A 20,155-nucleotide genomic window follows, 5' to 3' on the forward strand; every position below is an offset into this window, starting at 1 on the left:
TCAGTTCTGGGAGCAGTACTGTAATTAAATATGGAAAGTACTCTTTATCCATCATCCTAGAGTGGATATATCATGCCGTGAAAATGGATGAAGAGGAAGAGGTTCAGGGTAATTCATGGTATGAAAGGAAGAAACATTGAGATATGGCTGAAAAGGACTAGATACGCTGCATTAGCAAATAATCTATATTTAGCTACTTGCAGATGACAAGACTTGCAGTGGGGAGCTGTCATTTTCAATCTTACTGGTTTAAAACTTGTGGAAATAAATATGGAAGTGAATATTTTCACAATAATATTTGTATATTAAAGATTGTATTTTTAGGTTTTGTATTTTTGAAATCCGGATTTCACTGATGCTGAACTGTATTTCACCATTATCTTCAGAGTGGTCAAGATTTCATAGCAAATCACTGGTTATAACTCTGAGAGAGAGCTGGATGTTATTAAATATGCAATATATATATATTTTATATATATATACACACACATACATATATATAGTGTGTATACATATATGTACACACATATACATATATATATATTTATATAAATATACTCTTGTAATGGAAGTCTTTTTCTCTGTTTTTTATCATGATAAAAAATGCATGACAGTGAAATACCTAACAGTGAAGTTCAGGAAAATGATAGAAATTGCACCAAGTCGAAATTAAGGTCATATTGCCAAGCTCATCAAGTAATAGTACTAGTTGGGGAGGATAACATTTCTAACTTAAATTACATCTTCAGTTTAAGCCTTAGAGAGTCTTGAATATTGCTTTTAAATCAGATGGGTTGTTAGAATCCTGTTGGTTGATTTTCCAAATGTTTCTGGGTCATCTGTGAAACTGCTTTTGCCCAAGGGGAATAAACAGGGATACTTATTTGAATTCCATAAATATTAGTAAAATGTTCGTGGAATTTTGCAGGCCTTTTTTCATTTCCTTCAAGCAATCTAAAACAGAGACATTATAAAAACATGGTTGTTAACACTTTACTTTTAGTCTTGAGATAAGCAAGAATTTTCTTGCTCATGTCATTTTGCATGAATTAAATCTTGCAAACTACAATTTGTCCTTACATGTAGGAAGTTCCAAAAATATCTCTCACAAATCTTCGGAGGCATTTAGCTGATGCATAAGATCGGGTGGTCCATCTGTACTATACAGACTTTTATGGACACTGATAACACTTTAGTCCAAGCTCTGTCCATCCTCCTTCTCTCAAACATGTACTGACATGAAGCTCTTTGAAATTAACTCAGTTCTTGGATTACTCTGAAACGGGAAATTGCACATTTTGAATACTCAATCTATCACGATTAGGAAAATAATACCTCCACATAGTTAACTTTCAACTGCAGTTGTGCTGTGGATTTACAATGACAATTTTTAATCTTTATTTTGAACTTACCATGGTAAAAATACAATCTTACCAAATAGGGATGCCTAAAGAGAGAAATCAGTGAATAATTTGTATATAGTCAGATGACAGGAACACTCTTGACACATTAGTAATTTAGAAGCACATAAATAGATATTGAGTAGCAATAATTAATTTCATATTTATAACCAGAAAAGAAAGACCACATCACCAAGGTCTGAGATGTTACAGCCATTAAAAAAAATGGAACAAATCAAAACATTCAAATCAAAACATAAACAGCAGAGATATTAACTGGTAAAGCAAAATCAAGCATACAGAAACCGAATGTAACAACCTGTTGGTCTTCCTATTCATAAAACTACCAGAATTTATTCTTCTGTCCCCCAACCCATCATTATGTTCTGAAAATAACAAAATTTTAGCCCTCGATAAGAGTAAGTTGCAAAGTCAAAATGTCCTAATCAAAACAATCCTTATATCAGATCTTTTTCTTTAATGTTCCCACTGAAACAACTCTGCTGCTTCCCCATGGAACTCCATTTCCTGATGGATGAGATCTCTTTGTTAATGTTGGTCTTAGTCCTTTTGAGGACATTGTTCAGTGGAAGTGCTTTGGACAATATTTTGGTCTAAAGCATTTTTCATTTATATTTCTTTTTTTTCTGATTGATTTCAATGTTTGATTGTATCATTGGGGATAAAAGCAGTATTTCCATTCAGCATACATGATTGCTTCTCTACCCAGACTGTAGAGTCTGACTGAATGTTGTATTAAAACGTAAGTTTACAAAGTTATCTATGAACAATTTTGTAAAGAAAGCTGCAGGATTAGGAAGTCTTTGGATTTTTTGAGCCAAAGTCGTATGGAAAAGATGGCAATAGCAGCACATAGCTGGAGTTCATTTCTCTCCTATACTGTCCCATTGGCATCCAACACATGGATTCATGTGGAACCGTAGGCTCCTACCCACTTTCTCTGTCCTGTTCCTTGAGGTTATAGACACATCTCCTTCCAGCTGAGCTTACTGTCCCTGATTGTTGATAACTGCCAGTCTTCCTTCTCCTGTCCATCTCTCTGGTTTACTAGATTAACAAAGACTTGCTATTTAAGATAAATTGATTAATTTTAACTGAAAACAGTTAGAGAGCACTCACATGAACAATTCTGCTAGCCAATATGGCAGAGGAGTGGAGATGAGTGGATGGAAAGTTATATCAGAGCCTTTTCTTGTGTGAAATTACAAAAGCATAATTCTTCAGCAAAACAAAGCAAAAATGTGATCTATGTCTGTGGTTGGAGTTACATTTGGAAGGACACTTTTGTGTGTTAAAGTGTTATGACAAATAATGCAATGATTTGGTGATTTTGGTGGGGATGTTACAAACCATAAATATTTACAGCTGACCTATGAAAACCTTTCTTGGTCAAAACCAGTAACGCACTTTTCACTTACTGGAATAGTTTTCTATACATTCTGTTCCCAATTGAGTGAGATTTGCAGAACTGTTTTTTTAAGCAACTCTGTGTGTTTTATGTCCTCCATCATTGTAAAAGTGCCTGACAACATACAACTGCCTTAAGAAAGGCTATCAGTAAAGGACTTTACATTTTTGATTTGGAGATGATTTACACAAAAAAATTCTGATGGAACACAGATTTCAAAGTGAATGTGCGAGGTTTCTTACTGGTGCAATATCTAGTGGACCTTTTATTTTTCTAGCCCTCCAATATAGCAGCTATCTTTTGGAAATGTATTATAAATCCATGTTCTTGCTTTAATATTAATGTGGTTGAATACCGGGGCTAACAAAGACTAAACAAACCCAAAGTGGAAAAAATCATTTGTGAGACAGTTTTAATTTCAGTGACATGCATTTCTTCTGCATACACACATTTTTACTTATCTTCTGTTTCCCAACTCAGCATCACAAAAGTAAATAATTTACAGTAATCAAAAGGGGATAACAACATACCCATTTTGGAATAAATTAAATCTTGTTCCATACAAAGAGACATTTGAGAAGCATGAGTCAAAGCCTTAAATTTACACACAGGTTATACATGCTGTAACATTAGCAAATCTAAAGTAGATAGGAGACTACTTGGGGTCACTTTTTCCAACTGATATTTCAGAGTTATAGGATCACAAAAATCCCACTGTCATCACTCATATGATGCACAGTCAAAGTAAATCTATTTTGAATTCACGTAGTGATGGAGATCGTCTAGTAATATCTGACAGACAGACTCTTAGGTATAAAAGAAATTTTGTTCTCTCATTACTGGTATACTTAAAAGTATTTCATGCTGTCTCTTCTCTAACATGAATTTTGACTGTTACTTTGTGTTTTCAGGACCTTACTAGAACCAAGAGAAATCTTTTGTTCTTGACTGTGTGTATGTTACTCACCAAGTAAGCGCGATGATTAGAATAAACACAAAAGCTACCACTCCTTTTAAGATCAAAGAGAAGTGACTTGAATATTTCCCCAAAGGCTTCCTGTTAAGACAGTCTGAATATTTTTGTACATATATCATTTCTCTGATACAAAACCCCTGCAAGATATTTAATTATTTCCGTTATTACAGATAAAAGTGCTGAAGAAGACTTGAAGACCAAATGACATTCAGAGCATGCGCTTATCTCACAACAAAAAGTGCTACCAACAGTCAGAACTTGCTACCAGTCAGGCCTTTCCTGGAACTGGAAGAATTTTAGCTACAGCATCATAATACTGAGAGACCGGTTATTTAGAACAGTGGTATGTCTGAGATTAGGCATTATGCTTAGTCAACTCCACTGCTTCAGGATCTAAATTAATATCTTAGCACAGCACTATGCAGAGCATGAATATCCCAAATTATGCCTGCACTAGTTCAGAGATCACTGCTCTATACTTTATCTTGGAAGGGGAGGGCAGTCCGCTGAGGGTCATGATTAGCTTCAAAAAATATCTGGTCTGATTTCTTGGTTCATTCTTTTGAAAAATGCTGTCATCACATAGATTACAATTTTTTAGTTCTATGTAGATGTGTATAATCCCAGGAGTCTTGGGTAAGATAACTTGCAGGAATGTATCTTGAAAAAAATAGGCAAAAGTAATGCTTCTCATGGGTATGAACTTCATCTTCATCATGAATAGCATCTGAGTCAGCTCCATAGACTGTATAAAAACAAAGTATGGGTCTAGATTTAAAATGCATCATCTTCCAAGGCTCTTGTATATAAAAAGGCTCAGAGCAGATATAGTTGAAGGATCAGTTTCTAGGTTATGGAAAACTTTTTAATCTATACATATTTCTGTGAAAGGCTGAAGCTCCATCCCTGATGATATTAGTTACCTTTTGCTGATTCTTCCCTAACTGCTACAATATCCTTTTGTAATATGGCGACCAGAACTGCAGACAGTATTCAGCATGTGGATGTCCTGAGATGCTGTTTAGCAGCAAAATGACTTCTGCTTCAAGTACCCTTCCACACAATGCCCCATATTTTTTGACATTTTTTACAGCTGCTATACATTCATCACATGATTTCAGAGAACTATTAATAATAATTCCAGCATCTCTTTCCTGCATAACTGCCAGCTCTGATTTCAGCATCATGTAATTGTAGTTTAGATTATTTTCTTCTAAATGTGTTACTTTATATCTATCTGTACTGAAGTTCATTGCCAGACTTTTGCCCATTCCCTGTTTTGTCTTCTGGAGCTCCTCACCATCAGTGTGGCCTTTGGCTTCCTCAAGGAGCTTAGCATCATTTGCCAGCTTTGAGATTTCATTGTGCACTTCCTTCTGCAGGTTACTGATGAAGATAGATACTGAATGAAGCAGTCATTCATTGATCCCTGGGGCCAACCCCCCTACTGAAACTTCACTGTCATGAAAACTGATCATTAAACCCTACCCAAATTTCAGTCCTTTGAAGAACTTACTTTCAGTTGCACCATACTTTACTTTCATTATAACTAGATTGCTACATCTCAGACAGAAAGTGAAAAAACAAATTAGTAAAGATGAATGTAGTTGAATTGCAGCTTGCAAGGGAATTTAAAGCAAGTGAAAAAGTTTCTTCTAGTACCCAAAGCTTACCTAGGAAAAAAATAGAGAGGTGCAGTGGTGACACTATGTATGGATTAAAGACAATGTAGGTGCTCTTTAGATGTCAACAAAGTATTTTGTCACAAGGAGAGGATGTACAGAAAGATAATGAAAAGACACCTAACTGGAATTCAAAGTTATGGAAACTGTTGTATTCAATGGAGAAGTAAAATTTAGACTATTCTAACAGGTGGTTGCTAGTTTATAACACTGAAAGAAGTACCATGTGACACTTCAGTGAATCTGACAGTTGTATGGTAGTGTCATGTGTTCAAAGAAAGGCAAGTAATATTTTTTTCCTTGTTCAAAAATAAAAACTACTAAGTTGGGCAACTAGGTACTCTACCTTGAAAGTAGAAGACTCACTAGTGACCTTTAAAATAAAGATTTAGGGACAGGTTGTAAACGAAAGTATAATGAAGAACAAAGAGATCTACAGAAAGTGGAATAAAATATTTTAAAATAGTTTTATCAAAGGTAGAACATAGCATATTAACCTAAAAGCCTAGACAGGAGTACTGCAGTAGTCTGAATCTGTCTAAATTTAAACAAAGTGTTTGATGTATTGCTGCATAGAAAACTGTAATGAAGCTTGGCCATCATGGAGTTAATAAAACAGTTTGGAACTGGACAGAAAGGATATTGCAGTGTATTCTTGAAGAGATAGTTATGTGGATGAGAAAAGCTTACATTTATTTCTTCAGAGTTGCCCTGAAGAGCAATCATATTTTTCAATTACTGAGCTTAGTGTAAAAACAATGTACATGCTTATTAAATTTACAAGTGATTTAATATTGGAAGAATTGCAATTACTAAAGAGAATAGAATCATTATACAGGAAGAAATACATGATTTTTTGGATTACAGTGGCCAAAATAATGTCAAATAGCACTAACTGCAAAGTCAGAAATTCAGGAACTAGTAAAAAAAGCTGTTGCTTATTAGCTCAATTCAGCAAGTGATGGGTAAGACTGCATTTAGAATGTGAGGTTTATATCAAGGTATCTGGGATTAAGCAAAGAAATCAAACTGAATCAGCTGGAAAGAAAGAATAGAAGGGCTATTTTAGAACAGGAAATCAAACCTTTACTTTTCTAAATGAAAGCTGAGAGGAAGTATAATTATGCTTTATGAAAGCATTTCAGGGACGATACAAAGTAGAGAGAAACTTTTCTGTGGTAAGTGATAGTATTGATTAAAAAAAAAGAAATTGATGTAAAGTGGTAATAAACACATTGAGGCGATAAATTAAAAGATTTGTAACCATCAGGAGTGAGAAATTCAGAAGCAACTTTCCAAGCAAGAGAGTGGGAAAGTGAGAAACTTATGTAGATTGTAAGAAGAATTGTGTAGTAGGAAAGAATTGATCTTGTAATTGGAAATTAAAGCCTATGGATATGAAAACTTTAATTTGTTGTTGTCTCTGAAAGGGTGTTAAAAGAATATTTGACTACTGTTTCTTGATTGTGATCATTATGTTGGTTTTAGGGATCTCATTGCTCACATTGGACCAGAAATCATTTTTCCCTTTCTAGATGCATCATTTCATTTCTGGGTAGTTTTATTTTCTTCTCTGTCTTTTGCTTTTTACTTGAAGATTAGTAATGACTATCGATGTAGTGCTTGGCAAGGTGCACTGTTTCTTCCAGTAACTTCTGAGCAGCATCTCATATGCCTTTTTGGTGGGCCAAACTCATACATCAGAGATAAAATAACTGTCAAACTGAACATCAGGAAGGAATTTCCATGTTGGCTAGCAAAGCCCATTGCAAATCTTTACTTTCTTATATAGCACAAAGTATATTCCCATTCCTAGGAGTTTTCAGCTATCAAATTCCTTTGGCAGAAGGATATTAGCGATATATTTCTCCTCTTTTTGTGTGTGTATTGTAACTTTTAGGAGTTGATTCACCTTTACTAAAACTGAGATACTTGATGGAATGCTTCCTTGGAAATGCTCAGTTGCTTCTGGAAAATGCAGCTACTAATTTATCATATTTTTTGGCTGCATACAGGACTTAATGACCAAGGTCATTAAGCCATTTTTTCCATGTAGTACTTTATGCAATCTAATGCAAGAATGTAACAGTTTAACATAAGGTTAGTAGGTATATGATTAATATATATCTTGTTTACAATCAACAAGAATATCCATTACCACCAAAGACAAGCCATGGCTTCAGTCTTGGCAGGAAGAACAATTCTAATAAAAACAAAAGAAAGATAGTTCATTCTATGCTTCTTCACACACAATAAAATTCCTGTGGATGGAAATGATTTTTCTATTTTCTTTTAAAATCTTTTCAGCAGCATTTCAAAGATCTTGATATAATTGCACTTTGTTATCCTAAAAATTTGATCAGCTGATCATGTTTTGTTTGTCGCAACAATTGTTACTACTTAGAATGCTTTCCAAGTTGATCAATTTAATATTAATTTCTGTGGAGTCAGGATTGCTCTTGCTGCACAGAGGCCATAACTCAAAACCGCGTACCTTAAGTGAACTTTCTGTGGCATCTTAAGAATGTTCAAGTTAAAATTCATCTTTCTGCTGGAGAATTCAGTTTCTGAAGGTTTTATTTTTAGAGTTTTAAAAGTACATACTATTAATATGTTGTGTAATTTTGTTCTTAGAAATGTAATGTACATACTATTTTTTTATCATTGTCAGCAAAACCGGATTTGAGTCCTTATCTGTTTCTCCTTGATCCTATTTTTAGTGAGTAGTAATATTTTGGTAAAACTATTTTAAAAACAGATAGAGGCGTTTACCAGAATACTCTGTTAAAAATACAAATTATAGCTTTATTTAAACCTCCTCAAACTTCTCCTGGACTATGTGAACACTATGATTCAGATGGCAACTACATTTGCAGTTTTGTTCATGGAAACTGACTTTAAAAAAGATATATATAGGATTCAAGATCCTTTTTTTTTTTTTTTTTTTTTTTTACAACGTACCAAGGTTTAATTTTTTCCTAATCAAGAATATAGACTTTTTTCCTTCAAAACAAAATAGATATAGTTGAAAGAGTTTTTGAAAAAGAAATGTAAAAGCCTTTGATAGGTGGGGAAAGTCCATACCAACAGAAAAGCAGCCAACAAGTTTTGTAAGAATAATTTGATAGAAATTTGAAAAAGCTGAAGTGAAAATTCAGGAAGAAATTATCTAATTGTTTTTTATATATAATTCCAGGTCCCGTTGTTATCCCCTCCTCCTTTTTCATCCTGGTTCCCATTTCATAACTGTTACAAATGAAAATGTGAAATACATACATTTCCCAGATACTGACACTAACCACTTTTTTCTATGTACTCTACCAACTATTTAGGGCCAGGGCCTGATTAAGGTTAGCTAAAATGCAGCTTTTCTATAACAAAAGGGCATAATGTGCTTAATACAATAGAGAATTCACCTAATTTCTCAGATGCCTGCATATTCTTAAACAGCTATCTTTTGGCAGCAAAATTAGGTTGTCTCTGAACATCTGCTGTTCTGTATGCACAGGACTTCTATTTTGACTATGCTGAACTTCCTGGAGCTAGAAGGTTCACATGTCCAGAAGTCTTCAGTTTTGTGGAGATAAGCTAAACCTCCTGAAGGCCCAATCTTTTGCATACATTTAGAGTACAGTTAATGTACATTGACCACATTGACCACTGTTATTTAAAACTTTAGCTGTGACATGCAAAAGCAGTTATGCTGTCAGTATGATAATGGTTGCAGTATTTGTTCAGGAAGGGAGCTATGCTTCTCTAGGAGCTGAGTGCTTGAAATTCAGTGTGGTCATTCTGGGAAATGACATGCTAACTGCTTTTTAAAATCTGGCCTTTGGTACACAACAGATTATCATGTTCATTCTCAGAGGCAAACTCCCCAAAAGCTTCAACAAAGCAGGAATCAAAGTTCAGTCTTTTACAAAGAGGTGTCACTCATCCCTTAAGTGTTAATTTTCATCTGTTAAAGAGAGTAAACAGTAGGATTTATAAAATTGATTCATCTTAAGTATAAATAGCTAGCAAATTTTAAACTTAGTTAGTCTAGGATGTTTAATGGAAAGAAGAGATGATTTACCATGGTCTATCATGGTTTCTTCTAGCAGATCTCTGTCTCAGCACCCCCCTTCTTTTGGTACTACAGAGTTCTTCTGGGGCGGGGTGGTTGGGGGGGAAGGATCAGTTTCTCATGAAACAGCTCCTGTACTCCCATAGTTTATAGCTAGAAATATTAAGAAAGCCCCAAACTGGTGGTAATTGATTGTTTGCCCGCGACAGCTTTTTTTATTATTATTATTATTGTCTACCTAAGATTTAGGACATGCATTACTTCAGAAAACCTCAGTATCTTAATAAAGAATAAAGCTAAAATGTAATATGGGATTAAAAGTACAGTAAGTTTCCAAAACCAGATGCATATTTATAACAAGTCATTTTTCCTCTGTTGAAGTCCAAACTTCTCTGAAAATAAAATACGCCTCTTTTGTGGTTTATGGTGTTACCGGCAAGATTGGTGGTGGAGCTGGTTCTCCAGGCACCAAAAATACATGCAGATCTCTACAGATGTTCCTGACAAAAAAACTTCAGTTGCATTTGGTCCTAGCTGTCATGATTTCATTGATGTAGGCTGTCATTTGGCAAAGCTTTTTAAAATATTCTTATCCCACCATTCAGTATTTAAATGCAATATCTATCACTCAAAACATCCTAAGATATAGAAATAAGACAAATTTTTTTGAGAGTATTTTATCTTTTGTAAGTGTATTGATCTAGTTGGAAAAGGCAAACAAGACATCTAAGTCCTTTTTCAGGTCTAAAATTGAAGCAGCAAACTTATTACTGCAATATGGAAAATACATGAAGAATGTATTTAGTTTGGTTTTAAAACTCAGTTTTACTGAAATATTTATTTTAGGTGCAGTAATCTAATTTAAATTGATAGGCAACTCAAGTGATTAAGAGATAGCGTTCCTTCAAAAGAATGTTAATACATTCAAATAAAATAGTTGTATAGCATATTATTTGCCTAGTATTTGTCTTCTCTGATCTTCTGTGCCTTTGTACTTTCTATGAATGACCTTCAATGTCTAGTGTAAGATTCATCCCAATTGCAACTGTGCTGTTTAAATTCTATGTTAAGGTAGGCCACAGTAATTGTCTGCATAATACCTGATTTAGATCACAATTAATAGAGAAGAAACAAAGAAGCACTTTGATATGTTAACACTGTGCATACATCTCTAATTTCCATTTTTGAAAGTTAAACAAGAAAGTTCAAAATCAAGTAAATTTAGCATCATGTTAAAGATGTTCCTTCTACCAGCTGAAGCATGGTGTTGGCTTTCATCTTGCCTGCCAGCTCACTGTTCAGGGAATAAGCATCTAAGTATGAATTCATTTTATGACTACATTTCAGGGGTTTTACAGATTGTTATTCCTTTTAGGTTCTATACTTTAGTCTTTTGCCAGAAGAGTGAACAGACAGTTTCTTCTTTCAAACACTTGTCACTTAGCTGAATAACAAAAGGTCATTCACTCTTAGGAAGGTGTTCAGTTCTATCCTGCACTATATTAAGCTACATTAAACCAATGAAGTAGTAGAGGACAGTAGTCTCTTACAACAGTATCATGTTTCCAAAGACTGTTAATCATCAAAGAATAGAGGTTAGTGGTCTCCTCTTTTATTACAACTCCCAGAAACCAACATCATGTAAACATGAAATGAATGTGGAAAGGAAGTTTACAGCAAGATACAAGTGGGTTTTGTTTTCTTTGAGGATGTTTCGCTATCTGGATGATAGCAAAGAAGATTTGATTGTGCGTATAAATATAAATAGTCCTCTTCTAAGTGTAATATAATACTCTAATGTCTGAGCTGGAATGCAATAACTTACATGCAGGTACAAGATAAAGTTTTTGAAAAAAAATGAATTTACCTTACTAAGACTTTGAAAACAATTAAGAGTAACTTGTGGGAATGTTTTAGCTAAAAAAGTACCTGCAACAAAAAGCAAGGTTTAGTTTCACAACATCAAGATACACTGGGCTAACATATTGGCCCTCTGTTTTTCTACTTCAGTAAAATTTTTGCAACTGCATCAACTGTTGAAGGGGGCAGATTTAGATTCCTACAAAGAGAATTGAAAAGCACAGTCTATCTCTAATGTCATTTTTTTAATATATACTGAGCAGTGCAGTGTAAGGTATATGCCTTGTTTTGTCAGAAGTTATGTGAAATGTGTGATTTCTGGCATAGGCCTAAGTGAATCTTGTTTATTTAGATGGGCAGCACCATTGGGTGGGTCTCCTAAAGGTTTGTGGGTTTGACTTCATAGTTTCCTTTGTATCCACTCCCTGAGCATCTGCCAAGCCTCCTGTACTTCAGTTCAGGCACTCTTTTCGTACCTACCAATTAAGGACTATCTTTCAATGTGTGCATATATTGTATAAACATGATCTTACAGGAATGTTCAAACAACTACATTGTTGCAAATAGGAGCTGCAAGTTAAATTTGTCATTCATCTATCTTTTGAGACATACAGACCCTCATACATGAAGTGTAAAATGTTTATTTAATAATATTAGTATCAGAACAAGAAAAACTTTGGTGTACCAATAGACACACAAATTCATTTTTCACTGCTGACATCTGCAAACATTTAGTTCATGGTAAGTATTTCCTGATTCTCAGAATCAGGAATTTGCTTATTTGCTTATTTTCCGGAAGACGAAAATGAGGAAAAGAGATTTCAATGATTTCAGTCCTGTTACACTCAGATCACTCTAAGGTTCTGTCTGGTATCAGACTTAGTACATATTAATAAAGGAGCTAAAATGGAGCTTCTGACTGTTACTAGTTGTTTAACTTGAAAAATCTTCTTACTTGCATTTTTACCTGAAATTTCTAAGAATAATAAAAGTGAAGGCAACATGATTAAATTCAGCTATCATGTTTCACATTATTTATTAATTTATTTATTTGTTGTTCTGTGATCTTAGACGATTTTAAAATAGCTTAATCTTGTTTTAAGCTAAGTTTATATCCATTTAACCATTGCATTCTTAGGAAATGCAGTGCAATAACATTTTCCTTGCTACTTCTGTAGAGGAATGCTTATTACTGTGAAAACTTATTCCTGGTGGAATTTCTGTAAGCCACTGTTTTGGAAGCATTCCAGTTAAACTTTTTAAAAATTGAAGTTTTACAAAGTCTTCATTTTATGTGATTTTTTCAATGTTATTTTGTTTTGGTAATCTTGGAAAAAATCACAATTCAAATGATTGCATATCCTCTGACAAAATTCATCACAATGGACATGATATTTGTCCCTGATTTGTCTCCTATATGGCACTGTGCAAGATTGTTCCTTACAGGTAAGTATATGCAATTTTTAATTTAGTGGTGACTTCTATTTCAAAATTATTTGAATGCTTATGTGATAGTTTGTCTTGTACAATCGATGAACTTTTTCTGGCTATAAGTCATGTCTAGATAAATGACCCACGCACAAATTAAATCCATGCAACACAACTTGAGGGTTTGCGCATTAGGCATTTTCACTTACTTGTGGAGTGCAGTGGGAACTGTCTGCATCAGCATGTAGTATCACGGTAAATATGCTCATAATTTCAAGAAAATGTTCATTTTGCCCTCTTCCTTCCCCTAAATTAACACATGAAACTGCAGAGCTAGTAAATTAAATTATGTCGGAGTTTTATTTAGAACATCAAGTGTGAATATTCTGTTTATTCTTTCAGGCTTTTAACTTTCTGAAAGACTGTGTTTTGCAGTTCAACACTGCAGGGGTGCCACAAGCAACCTTGTTTTATGTCTTTCCCATGTTTGAAGTGCAGTCTAATGAAGGTAACCATATGTAGTACAAATGCTCTTCATGAAGAAGTTGGCTGAGTTTTATAGCAGGGAAGTATTTGTTGTGTATTGGTTTTTGTTTTTGTTTTCCTCTTTTAAAATACTTATTCTTTATTGATTCATTATTCCAAAGGTTTGTTACTTCTACTTTTTTCCATTTTGAACAGATGGCTATGATATCTGAGAGATCCTGCTGAAGATGTAATTAATTATGCATACATACAAACATTTCTAATACTTTAGTTTTAATACAAATAATTTTCAGGTAATTTGAGTTTGATTTGAAAGTGCAGAGTTTGTTTGTATTTGATAATAAATGGAGATATGTAATACTTAGTACAAGTTGACCATTGGAATATTCTATATAAGAATGAAGAGCCACAATTCATGCTAGTTGCCGTCTGGAAGTTCTTCTTAAATCTCGATGGAGAGCTCACTCAGCTCTCACTCAAATGAGAGCTTTCCCTGAGTCAAGGGACGTTTTGGTCCTGTTGATTTCAGTGGAAAAGCTGACAGTTATTGATAGGTAGAGCACTTATTAGCAATAAAAAGATTGAGTCTTTTACTGTGAAAATATAGTTTCTGCAAAACAGGTATGTAAGCAGATACCTTTCTCATCAAAATACATGGTTTGTGAAAAGTCAAAACAGCTATTTCCAAGAGTTTGCTTTTGTTAACAAAGTCTTAATATTCTTCTCTCAGAACAGCTCAACTTGCATCTCTGATTCGTGTCTCCTGGAAGGTTGTTTCCAATTCTCTTTGCAGGCTGGATTGACAGCCTTCACCAGGAGGGCTGGTAGAACCCTTCTTGAAGGTCTCATACTGGGATCAAAATCTGGTCACCAAGTTGGATCCTGAGGAAAAGTTGTGATTCTGCTTTCTAACATACCAAGGTTCTGCAGAACAGTTCCTTAGAATATGTAAGACCAAGTTTGCAGATGAATCATAGAATCATACAATCAGTAAGGTTGGAAGGGACCTCTGGAGATCATCTAGTCCAACCCACCTCCTCAAGCAAGGTCACCTAGAGCATGTTAGACAGGGTTGCATCCAGGCGGGCCTTGAAGATCTCCAGAGAAGGAGACTCCACAACCTCTCTGGGCAACCTGTGCCAGTGCTCTGTCACCCTCACAGGAAAGAAGTTCTTCCTCATATTCAGGCAGAACTTCCTGTGTTTCAGTTTGTGCCCATTGCTTCTTGTCCTGTCACATGGGACAAACGAAAAGAGTCTGGCCCCGTCCCGCTGACACCCTCCCTTCAGGTACTTATACACATTGATAAGATCCCCTCTCAGGCTTCTCTTGCCCGGGCTGAAGAGGCCCAGCTCTCGCAGCCGTTCCTCATAGGGCAGATGCTGCAGCCCTCTGATCATCTTCGTAGCCCTACGCTGGCCTCTCTCCAGTAGCTCCATGTCTCTCTTGTCCTGGGGAGCCCAGAAGTGGACACAGTACTCGAGATGAGGCCTCCCCAGGGCTGAGTAGAGGGGCAGGATCACCTCCCTTGACCTGCTGGCAACAGTCGTCCCAGTGCAGCCCAGGATACCATTGGCCTTCTTGGCCACAAGGGCACATTGCTGGCTCATGGTCAACCTGTCATCCACCAGCACTCCCAGGTCCTTCTCCACAGAGCTGTTCTCCAGCAGGTCTGCCCCCAGCTTGTACTGGTGCCCAGGGTTATTTCTCCCTAGGTGCAGGACCCTGCACTTGCCCTTGTTGAACCTCAGGAGGTTCCTCTCTGCCCAACTCTCCAGCCTGTCCAGGTCTCTCTGAATGGCAGCACAGCCCTCAGGTGTATCAGCCACTCCTCCCAGCTTGGTATCATGGGCAAATGTGCTGAGGTGGTGCTCTGTCCCCTCATCCAGGTCATTGATGAAGAAGTTGAACAGGATGAGCCCTGGGGGACGCCACTAGGCACAGGCCTCCAGCTAGACTCCACACCACTGATGATGACCCTCTGAGCTCTGCCTTTCAGCCAGTTCTCAATCCACCTCACTGTCCACTCGTCTAACCCACACTTCCTGAGCTTCTCTAGGAGGATGTTATGGGAGACAGTGCCAAAAGCCTTGCTAAAGTCAAGGTACACAACGTCCACTGCTCTCCCCTCGTCTACGCAGCCAGTCATTCCATCCTAGAAGGCTATCAGATTGGTTAAGCAGGATTTGCCCTTGGTGAATCCATGCTGGCTACTCCTGATCGCCTTCTTTTCCTTCATATGTCTGGAGATGACACCCAGAATGAGCTGTTCCATCACCTTTCCAGGGATGAAGGTGAGGCTGACTGCCATACTAGTTTATTCATACGGTGGTGATCCTGTGCTAAGATCTAATATAGACTTCTCTGGAACAAAAAATTATTTCATAGCTCACAGAAAATATCAATTTCATGCTATTGTTTGAAAGATTTTTTCCAGATTTAACTAAAGAGCCCTGTAAATGTTTTCTGTGGGGTTCACACATTAAATAAATAAAGTGGCCAGATTCAGCACTTTGGAAGTGCCATTTCTAGGTACACACTCTGAAAAACTTTATGAGCCTATACTAAAATAATGTTACTTTTTTTTTTATTGTCCAGTATTTGTAAACTGGTATCACTAGAACAGACTCCAGTAGGATTTGTAGCAGTTGAATATCTTCAAAAATCAGCGTGGTCATTTAGATGTGTACAAGTATGTTAGATCACTTTTGGCCACAAAATAAGGTTTAAGTTTATCCACTTTCCTGCTCTTACCTACTCAAAAATATTCCTTAAGTAATACTAGTGGATACTACCTAACACAAAAATAGCATTTATACCTAACACAGAAATAGCATTTAGCTCTATAATTTCTCTTCTGGCATTTGCGTATGCAGTGCCACACTATGTCACGCTTTAACTCATTTTCCCTTTTAGAGTTTGTGAGCCACTATGAAGTAGTTGCTTAGGATTGTTGTGAGTAGCATTTGTATATGTAACAGCATAGAACAAATGATCTTTTGATTAGTTACTTCAGTGATAGAGTAGGGTGCATAATATTTACTAAGACTTCCAGCTGTTGTAGGCAAATGACTGAGTCTTGGGATCTCCTTAATATTTTTACATCACCTCAAAATGTAATTAGCCACATACAAAAGCCTTATTACATTTTTTACTCAGTGTATTAAGAGACAGAATTATTACTATTTCAAGTCTTCATTCTATTATGAACAGTACAATAAGCTTTTTCTTACTTGATCATTTCAGATCTTTTTGCTTTTGTTTGGGGCTCATGAGGGCTTCTTGCGGTTCTGCTTTTTGACCTACCCAAGTTCAGCAGGACAGTTGTAATTTGCACATGTTAGGGAAGTAACCCCCTGAGCTGAAACTTTTTTAATAAGAAAGTGAGAGCAGTACACTAGCTAGGAGTAGGGACTGAAACTAAACTTTGAAATTTCATTTCCAACTTTGAAGAAAGACTTTTTTCATAATCGTAAGCAGAATCAAACCTTCAATGAGAACATTCTCAACCATTTAAATTCAGTCTATGGACCAAATCTCAGTTTTCCCAAAATTTGAGCTATTGAATTTGCTGCGTATAAACATGAGTTTGCTATAAACTTCACACTGTGAGTTGAGCACACTTCTGAGTGTTTTAGCATCGAAGCCACTTTGCACAACCTAATAGTAGAAGTATAATAAAAATTACCGTGATACAAAATGTATAACTTTTAAATGCAACCCTGTCAACTGAAGTGTTGAGTGTAATTACAGGATATTTTAGCCCTTTTCTGATGATCTGAGTTTTTATGGTAATGATTATTGCAGTTCACATTGTAATGGCTTGATGATGCTGATTCACAGACTGTACGATATGATGGTTCTTCTGTAGATAAGAATCCTCAAACATTTATTTTGTAACACTACGCCATTGGATTAACGAAGAAGAAAAATTGTTTCCCACAGCACTAATAGTTTTAGCTGAATTATTTAATTACCTTGTCAACAATGTATTATCATAAATGATTTCTTTCTACTGTCAGTTCTTGTTTTATTCATATTGTTACTATATATAACAGTATAAATACATTTCAATTTAGAGCTGGAAAAAAATAGAGGAGCACCTTCACTTGAAAGAATGTATAGCTTATTTACTCAAACTGGGGCCAGCACAAATGGCAATGATGTTAGTGCACCTTTGTGCATGGAGGCCATTTGAAAGAAAAATGTGAGGCTACTTTATGAAATTATAGATCATTTCAGGAAATGCAAACAACATGAATACAAATACAACATCGAAGGGGAATAATCTTCATTATAGAGCAGAATGAACACTTGACCAGTTCATCAAGCTTCCAGTGTTTTTTAGCAATCTTTTAATAGTGTTAACACTACTGTACTCTATAATGTCATCCTAAAGGTCTTCATCATTTACCGCAGGCTGCAGCATTATTCTGTAGCTATTCTGTGCTTATATTATGTTTAAATATGATCCTAGTAGTTATTTTTAAGCTCCTTTCCTCTGATACCATTTTCAGAATGTGGTTGTTTATTATTTCATATATTTCTGTGTTTTCTTAAAATAGCCTGTATAAACCATAAAATTTCACCTTCCTGAGAGTTGTGGGGACCTATTTTTATGTGGTTTATTTAGCTGTACAGTTCTGCTGCTTCTTAATGTAACAGTGGAAAATGATTAACAGAGTGCCTTTAATTTTGGCTGATGCAAACTTGGCAGAAGCAATAATCACTACGACAGGATTTTTTTCCAAACTTGCTTCTTCTCTTTGAGATGTTGGTTTTTAACCTGAGTAGAAAACACAGATTCAAAAGCCTTCCTGTTTATAGTTATTAATATATTTATTTGTTTTAGTGGTATTGTGTGGCATGGCATTGTTGCTGCTAATCAGCTCTTGTTAATTGACCATGACCATTCTTTACGGTAATACTTTTAACAGTGAGCAAATAGATGCACATTTTGGAGCAAAGAGCCCTGAGAGCTAAGAGCTCTGCCAGAGCTACTGGCAGAAAGGTTAAATTCTTTACATTGCGACATTACATATTAGTAAGGGTGTTTCATTGTTTATGTTAGTTTCAGCCATGAATTTCATTAAGGCTTTCTGCATGTAATACAAACTTGTTCTGCAAAAAAAGCAATTCTAAGGGTCATTTCAGCCTGGAGATTAAATTTAGTGCTACTAATGGGATGAATGTGTTATAAAATTCTACTTGTAAAGCTGACTCTTTTTTTCAAGGCAAGCATGAAAACATTAAATTCTCAGGTCATTGTCACAGAAAATATCTTTTCCTACACCCTCTCTCCTTTTTTGATCACACAGAAGTAAAGACTGCACTATGTCTTTCTCCCCCCCCCCCCCCCCTTTTTTTTTTATTCAGAAAGGGTGGAGCATTTTTGCATGCTTTGCCACTCAAACATTCCTGGTGGTTCTATTTTCAGCTCCAGATTTTTAAATTAGTAACAGATGTGCTGATTCTGTTGACTGAAACAGAGTATATTTTGAATAAAAAGTTTTTAGGAGTTGCTGATTATTGAACCATGAGTGCTAGTTTTTGTTACCAGCCTTCATCATAAATAGTATCTTTTACTACAGAGATTTCACTGAAGCCAGTGGGGATTAATGTTGAAACGGTAAGTATGATGAGGGGCAGCTGAACATATTCCACAGTGACTGTACAGTGCATTTTTCTTTCTATAGACTGAGCTAGATTCCAGTAAGGTGTAGCATCCCAGTAGGGGGTAGCCCAAATGTTTAGATCTTTTATTAATATATAGTTATCATTGCTATTTATGACATTGTAAAGCAGGTGAGGAAAATAAATCCCATACATTATATGTTACTGGAAGTACTGATCCATTAGCACAGAACATATAGAAAATTCTTGGGCAACAAAACTCCCAGGAATCTTTATCTCTCTGCTGCACAAGGGATTTGAGGGTCTTGATAGCTCTAAAGCAGGAAGGAAGGCTTGTGAGTAAGACAGAAGAAAAACTTAGAAGTAAAACGATCAAGGAGAATCAAATCTCAATTTAAGGAAGATCATTCTGAGGTTTCAGTTGCAGCTGTGAGGCTGAATTGGTAGCAGAGCGATTTTGTGTCTTTCACACAGTTTGTGTGCTGGATTCCTTCCCCTCTCTGCTCCTGAACTATCTTCACTACTGTCATTTCTTTAAATGTGAATCTCATCCTTTCTCCATCTCTATTTGATGCATATGCATACATGATAAACAAAGCTACTTGTATCATCTTTCATTCTCCTTAAACCTTTGAATCTTTTGTTAATACTAATACTGATGAATGACTTTTTATGTAGACCTTTAGATTATCTGGAGATGAGAACTAATAAATAATGCAGACTATAATGCTCTTCTCTAGTGATTTTGGAAAAGATTTGAAGGACAAATTGATATTGGCCTTGTGGTGCACAAAAGGAAACACAGCACCGAAAGCATAAAAGGCAGGAGCCAGTCGTTTTTGTAGGTACAATTCGTGATTTACAAGAGCATTCACTAAGGGAGGTTACACTTATACATAATTAAATAAAGCCCAAGATTCCTTCTTCCAGGCAAGCTGAAAATATTGAAAGCATGTTTTGTGGCAAATATGAATGAGACGAAAGAAATACAGAAGCAAAGTGCAGTTTGCTATTGTGAAAATACCTCCAGCTTTCACTTATGAATATTTCACATATTTCAGATGTTCACATTTTGATTTTATTTATGAAAATTTTAAGTTTTCTTGAGAAATTACACAATCCAAACATTCAGGCTTTAGATAAATGAAGCTAAATTAAGTTGTCAGATATTTTCTCCAAAATGCTTTTCTGATG

General features: G+C 35.7%; 1 protein-coding gene across 1 annotated transcript in view; it reads left to right on the top strand.

Annotated features, from left to right (window-relative positions):
- KIF6 (kinesin family member 6) overlaps window positions 1-20,155 on the top strand; it is a 183,676-nt gene that overhangs the window by 106,211 nt on the left and 57,310 nt on the right. The gene's annotated exons all lie outside the window — the stretch shown is intronic.

The sequence above is a fragment of the Rhea pennata genome, chromosome 3 (genome assembly GCF_028389875.1).
Source record: "Rhea pennata isolate bPtePen1 chromosome 3, bPtePen1.pri, whole genome shotgun sequence".
NCBI classification, from domain to species: Eukaryota; Metazoa; Chordata; class Aves; order Rheiformes; family Rheidae; genus Rhea; species Rhea pennata.